Source organism: Gopherus flavomarginatus, chromosome 7, assembly GCF_025201925.1.
Source record: "Gopherus flavomarginatus isolate rGopFla2 chromosome 7, rGopFla2.mat.asm, whole genome shotgun sequence".
Lineage (NCBI taxonomy): Eukaryota > Metazoa > Chordata > Testudines > Testudinidae > Gopherus > Gopherus flavomarginatus.
Window position 1 is genome coordinate 10568677 of NC_066623.1, and position 9998 is coordinate 10578674.

A 9998-nucleotide genomic window follows, 5' to 3' on the forward strand; every position below is an offset into this window, starting at 1 on the left:
ATACCAGCTCTCATGGTATCAATTATGAGTACCAAGGTCTTCCCTATGGACCTAATCCTGCCATGAACTCTATGTGGAAAAAGATGTCCACCTACAGGGAACTCATTGTAGTACCAAAGATTAAAAAAGGAGGCCACCAAGGAACAAGATGTGTTTTACAAATAAGTGACTTAGATGTAGCATGTGTTTGCTTCCCTTTATATTTCAGTGTTTCTAGCTATGCACAGACCATACCATTATTACTTTTCATCAGGAACTGGCTAGTATGTCACTAGTTAACAATCACTGAGTTAGGTGATGTTTGTTAAGAGACTGCAAGTCTTGAATGTTCTGCACTAGTCAGTCATTCTCAGACTGAGTCTGGCTACAACTCACGTTCCTCTCAACATGTGCAGCCCACAGGCTTGTTAGAAAAGTCCATGAAAAGCTTTACAGCATCAGCAGCAGTTGAGCACAAAAGTGGAACTACACAAGAGGAAAATGTATTGTTCTAAAAGGACCTTTATCAGGTGCCTGTGCGAGTGGTACACGGCCTAGGAGAATTGTTTTCTCAGTTGAAGACACCTTTCCAACCAAACACTTTGAGTGCAGAACTTGAGGAGCTGCCACTCCAAAATATGTCTGGAGCTGCCACTCCAAAACATGTCTGATTTACCCAAATTAACTATGAGAACCAATCAACCGAACAGTTCAGAAGGCATGTGGAACACACAGATCCTGTGTTTCTGATGATTGGTTATGCTGCCATATTCTTCATGAGTTGCTTGTGGAGGATGACAAGATGCTCTAATTGTCAAGTAGTACTATGCTGCTTTTGGGTGTCACTGCCAAAATTGTTTCCCAAGATATGAAACAATGCTCTCAAAAGATCAAGGATGAAATCCTGCCTATGCTGAAGTGAATGGCAGTTTTGCCACTGACTTCAGTGAGACCGGATTTCACCCTTAAAGAGTTTATCTGCATGTATTTTTTCCTCTTGAGTACTAAAAGATATATCTTAGCTCATAAATCTTGCATACATCAGCTCTTGCTACCAATACCCATCCATTCTTCTACTGATCCAGTTCTGGTCTCCTATTTCTCTTACTCCAGTTCTTTTCCCTCTCTTCTTAAAGTGATCCACTGAATTGCAATAATAGACATGGAGGAGCAATAGCATGGTACAACAATTTTATTTATCGCATTAGTGAGTTCTTTGGTTTATAGATAGAGTTTTAATCCTTTCAGTAAGTAAAGAATGAAATTTGTATTTGTCTACAATTAAAATTGTGCCTTCATTCATTTACCTCCTTTCTTCTCCTGTCTGCTGTCTAGTGATGCATAGCATGTCACTCTTTGCACTGTGAAACATCCCAGTATGAAGTATATATCAGACCACCACCACACAGCCTTTCCGAAGTGCCTGCAGAAAGCTTAAATATGCATGCTGAGCAATGTACAAATTGTTCTCAGACAGTTTGGTGGTGCTGATAATACGTTCAACCCTTTCACTCCAGCCCTGTTCTCAAACACTTCAAATCCACATTTGTTCTGAGCATTAAATTTAGCCTTGAAACAGCTGGTGAGTTTCCTTGGTGGGAGGCCAATTTAGTATTAGGAGAGGCATTGACTGCACCCATGTTCCTGATATTGTCCTATCCAACCAGTGTCCAGAATGGTAGCAATGATCTGCTTCTTGAAAGTATTTTTTAGCTTGTGAATATATTCAGTGTGCCACAGCTAAACTGATCCTCCTTTCACACTATATATACACAGACAAACAAAAACAACCCCCCCCACCAGTTTAAAAAAATTGTGTTTTTTTTTTTTTAAATCTTCCTGGTGTCTGTAGCTCTGTCACGCTGAGCACAACTGAGAGTTTTAGCCCTGTTCAATTCCGATGCCGCTAACACCAGAGCATTCAGTCACAATGCATGCCCTCTAGCTTTAAGAATAGGCAAAATACTTGAGGTAAATTAGAAATGGACGTGTTTCTTATTGCAGTACTTCTCCGCAGGTTTTTCCTCTTTAATTAGCTCTTTCCTTGTCTCTCTTCTTCCAGCTATTAGCATCTGTCTTTCTACTTGTTGGATCAGTTATCTGCAGCGGAAATTTTTTAAAAAAGATAAGTAAAAGAGATATGGAAAAAATACCAAGTACCTATGGGGAGAAGTACCACAACCTCAATATTTCACTATTTATCAATCTAGATATCAACAATATCTGCTAGTACGCAATTCTTCTGCTCGCATATGATATGGTAGCCTGTAGAAGTGTGCTTGAAGATTTGGAAATTTTAGCCTTTCAAGCTAAAAGTAATTTTAGATTTTTCAAGTTAAAAAAATCCCCCACTGCTCCCAAACACCGTTTGTTATGTTATGTTTTTGAAATCTAACGGCTTTAAAAATGATCATCCAATTTCCAGCAATAGAAGGGAAGAGGTTGTTTTTAACATGGTTGGAACAAAACTTGAAGGGTGATTAAGTTGCAAGACTCTCTAAAAGTGCCACATTTCAATCTCTCTCCTTTGGAATCAATGGCAAAACTCCTATAGTTCAATGGAGGCAGGATTTCTCGCCCAGATTTTATTGTATCTTTTACAATAACCAGTGTAAAGTTACTGTGTCAAATAAGCTATCTCCACCTAAAGTGGAATTAATTATATTTTCTAGCTCCAACAGAAGTTATGACTTTGAGGCAGAAAATATTGGTGAGGATCTCTGGCCTGTATTTTACAGGAGATCTAACTAGATGCTCATAAGGGGACTTCTGGCCTTAAAAAAAAAAAAAAAGAGACCTATGAACAGGGGAGGGGCACAGGTCTATACATGAGTCTCCAGAGGATAAGGCTACAAGTATGATGGAGTTCTTGTAAGGACAGTGGAAATAGTATAGAATGGAGGCTTTGAAAGCTCAGTTCCAATGGGTATTTTTCATCCTCACTAAGTGACACTGTATAGCAATTGTGCTCTGATTTAGTGAAAGTGCAGACTTTTGCAATAATCTGAGGAGATTCTATTTTTTATATAATAAATTCTGGGGTTATGGTAACCTAAAATGGCTTGTGCTCTGTTTGTTAGAGTTTGATTTAGACTGAAGTTACATAATTATGGGAGCATTTTCTTCATAATTTGGGTGGGAAGAAAGGAAGAGGGCTAGAAGGATTCTTGAGGGAGCTGCTTCACAGAAAAGATCCCTTATTCTACATTCAAACAGAGAATTCAGGTTTGAGTTAGAGTAGGAGGATTTGAGATACACAGCACTCAATTCTCTGTCTCCTGGTTGCCCTCAATATTTTTTGGGCTATTGCACCTATGAAATTATAAACCCTGGATTTTTGGAGTTTCAAAGTCAGGATGAAAATTTTACAGCTCTGGGGCATCTCTACTATACACAAGTTAGTAGCAGTGATGTGCATGGCTGGCTCCAGGTTTTTTGCTGCCTCAAGCCCCCCCAAAAGCTGGTGTGCCACCGCTGAAGCAAAAAAATAAAACCCGAAATACCACCCCTTGAAAAGAGCGTCCCCAAGCATATGCTTGGAACGTTGGTGCCTGAAGCTGGCCCTGCTGACATGGACAATATACAGTGACAGATTTTTGGTCTATATTCTAATATGCTAAGGGTTTCATTTGGTTTTTTTTCTTCAGGAAAGTTCCAGTCCTTCTTGCACTGTTGTCAATGGAAAATTTGACTTCAACTTCTAAAGCAGAAAGATTGAGCCCTTGTCTATGTCATTGTTTCTTGAAAGTCACTTACTGAAGAGATTTTTAATAGTTCCTCAAACATTTTGAAATAGCTTGTTTAAAAAAAAAAAACCTAGTTAGATGCATCTCTCGCCTCCACATCTCATTTGATCCTCCCTTCATTATGTCTGATTTTAAATACGCCCTCTGTTCCTTTCAGTGAGATTCCTCCCCTACTGGAGTTCTCCTAAATGCGTAACATTTGAGAAGATGGAAATTAGATGGAGCGAGATAATTTGAGAAACTCTTTCCTTTTGTCTAGGATACAAAGGGAAGCTAGTGAGTAGGAGTCCATTCTGTGGGTGGAGGACGGGAGAGAAACAGCTAAAGATGGACATACATTTCCTCACTAAGAATTACACACTGATGCAATACCCAAGACTCCTGTTTTGTACTTTTTTTTTTTTTTAACTAGTAACCAAGCAAATATAGCAACCACTATCTAATTTATACAGATTTAAGTTGACTAATTTCAGAAGATTAGGGTCATGACATAGCACATCTTGATGTTTTTTATTTAGTCCTTTAAAATCGTATTGGTGTTTGTTTTCCTCCTGATGTTTAGGTTTCTGATATGTTAGGTAAGTCTAAGAACCACCACCAAGCACAATTCCATAATCATCAACTCTCATTCGCTAGTGCAAGGGGTATGGCAGGGACTCCATTATATTCCAGCCATGCCTCAGCTGCTGGAATGAAGCCCCTGGATTGTTGGCAGTCAGTGTAGATTAAAGCAGCCTTCAGGCTCCTCTAGCTTATACTAGGAACCAACCAGACAACCACAAGAGTGATGGGTTCAAATATCACAAAGCTATTTTTGCACACCCCACCCAGAGCCTTTTCCTGAGTTCTCCCCAGCTGCACTAGAGAACTGGGACCACTGTCTTCTCCACTATCCCTGGAGATTCTTTCATTTAAGAAAATTAAATACAGAATCATTTTGGCTAACAAGGGAGGTGGGTCCAAACCAAGACTCGAGCTAGTTGGGAAATTTTTCATAATCCCACCTGCCCGTTGTTTGTCAGAAAATGCTGCTTTGTTGAAACCAAAACATTTATGGGAATGTATCGGTTTTAATAAAGCTTTCATTAGGATGGAATTTCTGATCAAAACCAGAGAGATCAAAATCTCAGAATAGCCAGAGGCAAGTTGGGCAAGGCCCTCACCCAGGCTGTGGAAAACCCAAGTTCATAATCAGCCTGATTCAAACTAGGAACTTGAATCTCAGATGCCTCAGATATGTGCTGTAACCACCAGGCTATTGGGCTTTTTCTCCTGAAAAAAACTTCAACTCCCACTCTGGACTACCCATGTCTCAGTCTGATTGCAGGATGAGAAACTATTCCCCACCCTTAGGGAGCGTCATGCTTTAGTGGTGCTTGAAATCTGACTTTTGTAGCTGGATCCCTCTCTAGCTTAAGGGCTTCTCTAGGATTTAACCAATATGTTGCCTGCAGTATATAGTCCCTTCAGTTTTATCCATATTTGCAAGATTTTTCTACCTCAGGGGGAGATTAAGGCTAATAGGGAGGAGAGGACATGAGACAAAATAAAGACTGATTTTTTTTTATCTGTAATTCTGATCCACAGAAGAAAGCACTTTTGGCTGATTAATACTTAGCTATGCTGATTATTCCACTTGCTCACTTGTTCTCTGATCCTGCTGCTCCCCCATCTAACACGGTCCTTTAATGTTCAGAACTCTTTCCTTGAAAAACTCAGCTGCTGTCTAGCTCTCACAAACTTCTTCTGTAGTTTCCAGTGCTCTCAATGAACCTCCTAAAAAAACATACATAGATTGTCCACACACACTGATTGTTCATAAATTAAGCTACCCTATCCACTGCCATGCCAGATGTCTGACCACCTTTATAGTATACACAATTTGAGACACCTTGATAGTTTATTAAATAATCTACTTGACAGTAGATTTAGAAGACTTAAGACACAAGTGAAAAATAAATGCATAATTTGGGAAATAGACATTTGGGATCCAATGTTCAAATTCTCTGAAGTTCAGCTTCACAAGCAAATGGGTACACCCACTGTGCATGCTTAATACATACATGTACATTGGGTATTTGTTCACACAAGCAGTCAAACCCTAATATCGATTATATATAGTGCCAATTACCATAATATCTATTTCAGAAGCTCAGGTGGCCAGTTGCATAAGCAACTGGAACTAAATGCATTTGCAAATAAAGGCACAAGTGTCCAAGGACTTCATACATTTTCAAAATCAGGTCCTATATGGTTTTGCATTAAAAAAACTGGTTTTAGTTAGAATGGGCAAATAGTTTCCCTATGAGTAAGAACTCAACTGAACCTCCACCAGCTCATCCAAATGAACAGTGGGGCTTGAATAGCTGATTTAACTTTCGCTGAATCATAGGCAGCTTTCCATTGGAAACCTGCTGGTGTTCTAAGGTCAACAGCTGGGTACGGGGAGGGGGGTCCAGTGTGCTATGTCAGTTTCAGAAATATCATTGTGATTTAGTGTGTCCAAAAATGAAGTTTTTGATTCACTGAGAAATTTCATTCGATTTGGTTTTGTTGCAGTGCAGAATAGACCCAAGATTCGAACCCCCCAAGTTTACTGTGAACCAAAAATGGGACTTTTGGCCAGCTCAAGTCCTTGCCATGGCTAGCTGGGTATTGCAAGAGAGGTATAAAACAACAGAATGCAGGAGCACAGGAGTCCCACAGAACGACTATCCAGGCCACCCCTGCAGTTGTCACTTCTGGAGGGTTGGATGGAGGCCTGCTGGCCTTCGTGTATATGATTAGCAGGTTGAAAGTGGATAAGCAGCTTATCTGGACTGCTCCTAAAGCAAAGCAGAAGCAGAAGAGAACCAAGAGCCCTCCACTTCCTCATGAAGATGCTCGCATGTGGTGGAAAGTAGGAGTAAGTGGATCTTATAAGTGAGCTAAAGGAAACGTGGCACTGGAGTTGAGGTCAGCGTGTAGCTACATAGAGGGAGGGAGGGAGGGAGGGAGGAAGCTGGAATACTATAGGGGTGTCACTGAGGGGAAAAGTGCCATGAGATAGTTAACGGGTCTGAAGAAGCTATCCTGGAACTTGTGTAAAGACTTCATCTTCTCCTTTGGAAATGTTTCCATCACTCATATCAGCTCAGGCGACAGTCTAAAAGAAAATGGTATTATTTAAAAGACAAGTTACTTAAGCAAAAATAAGGCCTGTTTGAGATACCTTACATGGCTTCAGATTCTAAATAGGCTTCATAACATACAGACTGATTCTAGATCAGACTTTTTCACACCAAGATGAAAATGTAGTATTTTCAGAGACAAGATAAATGTGGCATGCGGAGACATAGCTGCGGGACTCATTATTATAATGAGAGTCAGGCAGCTGTATTCTGCTGGTGTGCCTGCTGATATGGGCCCCTGAACGACTCTACAGGTAGTGATGATTTGGAAGTCACTGTGATCTAACAGGATTTTTATGAATGAAAAGACTTCTGAATTTTATTTTACAGTCTTAAAGACTATTCCAAAAGAAGTCTGCCCTTCGGAGCAGGGTACTGCCCTTTACACATTGGGATTCATCACTGAGAAAGTCCTCTAAAACCTTAATCACTCAGCAACAACTTTTACTGCCCTAGCAAAAACTTTTACTGCCCTATCTTTCTCTACACCCCTAGCTTTGGGGACATGATTCCAAACAAAACATTGAATATTGTTCAGACCCATGGCTGAAGCTGGGTCCTTTATTTGAATGATGAATTTGAGGGCAAAATTCAGCCCTCACTTATACTTGCAGTTAAGGGCCAAATATAGCTCTGTATTTGACACTGGGTGCCCTTTGAGAGCCAGGAAAATTGCTATAGATAACTAGGTGGAATCCAGGACACTGAATATTTGCTGTTTCTAAATGACACTCTTGACAGTCATTACATTAATTTTAAAACAACAACTTTATGTTTTACTCAAAACTCAGAGAAAGGTTTCCATCATCCTCCAGCTGATTGTCTGACCAAATGTAAATACCTTAGCTAAGGCTTTGGCATTGGTTAGAAATGTTCTTGTTTTTAAACTTAGGTGCCCGTATTAAAGCTGAAGCTGTACTAATGGCGCCCTCTGCTGCTGCTTTGCTCAATTTGGGCTATTAAAACAGGCATTTCAAAACGGTGGTCCTTACTGTGCAGATTGATGTCAGTGGCTCCTTGTATGCTTAAAAATTAGCAGTGAATGGGTCGTTAAGGAATAATTTTGAAATAAAAAACTGTACAACATTCATGCCGGGTTTTCTTGTAATGTCAGAAATGACAAAATAAGACTATTGGGAAATGTGTTAGAAATGAACAGACAAGTGGCACTATCTAATGATACAAATGAACAGAAGAAGTCAGAAAAGTAAGTTCCAAAACTGTGGGTTTTTAGATACTAAAAACCCATCATAGAAACAGCCCCTAATTAATTAGCATTTAATTCCAGAAATTCAGACTATTACTTTGGTAGCTGCTTGTGCAGTTACCCACCTGTGTACTGAAATGACAACATTTCATAGATAAAGCTGTCACATGAAGTCACTTTAAGAAATACGTTGATCAATTAAGTTACATTTTCCTTAAAAAAGTTCATTAAGAGACACAGGATTTTTATGTCAAGATTAGCTTTGGAAAAATATTTCCATGTTTATTTCTCTTAAGTGGAAAAACAAACTCCAAAACAATGCAGCACATTCTCATTTTACTACAATACCTGGTTAAGAAAAACCATCCTGATACAATTAAATTACACCAACAAATTCAGAGTGTTTCTACTTTGAAATGTGACACTACTTTGCAGGGCTCCAGATTTTCATGATTAACAGGAGACACCTCTGAATTGAGCAACAGCTGAGCAGACCCCTATGAAACTGACTGAAATAAAAAAGAGTAACTTTCAGGATGGAGGCACAACCTTGGAGAATCTACAAGAAAATAACCCTGTTAACTCAGCATAGACTCTGAAAGTCACACACTGCTCCTCCTGCCTTGTGTATCACTAACAAGCAGCATTCTACCATTGGAACATAGCTAATGCACGTCTTGAACAGAAGTGCAATGTGGGATGTAATTCAGCTCACTCTTCTGTAGATGCATTGCCATTGAGGGGCCAACAGGGATAAGTTACAAGTGTCTTGTTGTTGTTCAGGTAGATGTCACTTAGCATACATGTGGGGAGCAGCTCTTCAGGCATGTTTCAAGCCATCAGAGCACTGTTCAGCAGTGACAACCCAGAGCTGTGCTATGGTACTGCTGGTTGCACGTGTTCAGTGCCATACAACTCGAGTTTATGTGTATTTTTACCCTGACTGGGCTCCAGTTCAGTACTATAATCTTGTCAAAATGCTGCAGAATTACAGGCCCAGATTCTACCTGCTAGGGCCATGCATTGAGGAAAGGTTCTTCCCACCATTCCCTCCTACGTGGAAATGTGAGTCAGCCTCCCCTGCAACACCGCATCCTCCCACTCTGGGTCCAGTTGAGGGTAACACTGTCCCCGCTCCCGCTCCATCACCACAAAGCTTAAATTGAAAGATTACTACATCTCAGTGTTGTGTGCAGTTTCCCCTGGAATGGCCCCCTGGGGCAATGTAGTGTATAGGAATTGGGTAGTATCCCTTTGAGTAGCTTGGGAGCCCCTCACTCCTTTTAAAGGGCTACTACTACAAGCAGTCACAGGGAGAGGTTCTTCATATTGCGTCTTTCTGATCATTCTGCAAGACTTGCATTATTCTACCTTGAGACTATGCTGGACCACCCACAGATATTTGTGCTCATTCCTGATATAGTATGAGGCCCTTCGGCCACCCCTTCAAGGACCGAGACTGCAATAGGACTGCCATGTATAACCAGGAAAAAAGTTTGCGGTTCTAGAGCAGTACTACTGCTCATTTCTGCAGTGGCAGTTCACTGAGCATGGCACCCACATGGCGCCTTCTCAGGGTACGTCCACACTCTAATTGCAAGGTGTGACATTTAGGAGATCACTCAGACCAGTAAGAGGCTATATCACCAGCTGCCCTGTAACCTTGGTGTCTTTATGCTGCACCACTTTGGTTCAGATCCTTGACACCAGTAGCCTGCCCACAACCACAAGGGTCTCACCTGGGTTCCAGCAATCTAGTTACTTCTTGCAGGGTGACAAAAATAAAAATGTTTGTTTAATAGAAAAATCATAGATTCAAGAATGAAATAGTAAGGGAAGCAAACACATACATTTCACACTGAAAATAAAGATGCAAACTCAGGCTTTACACCTCTA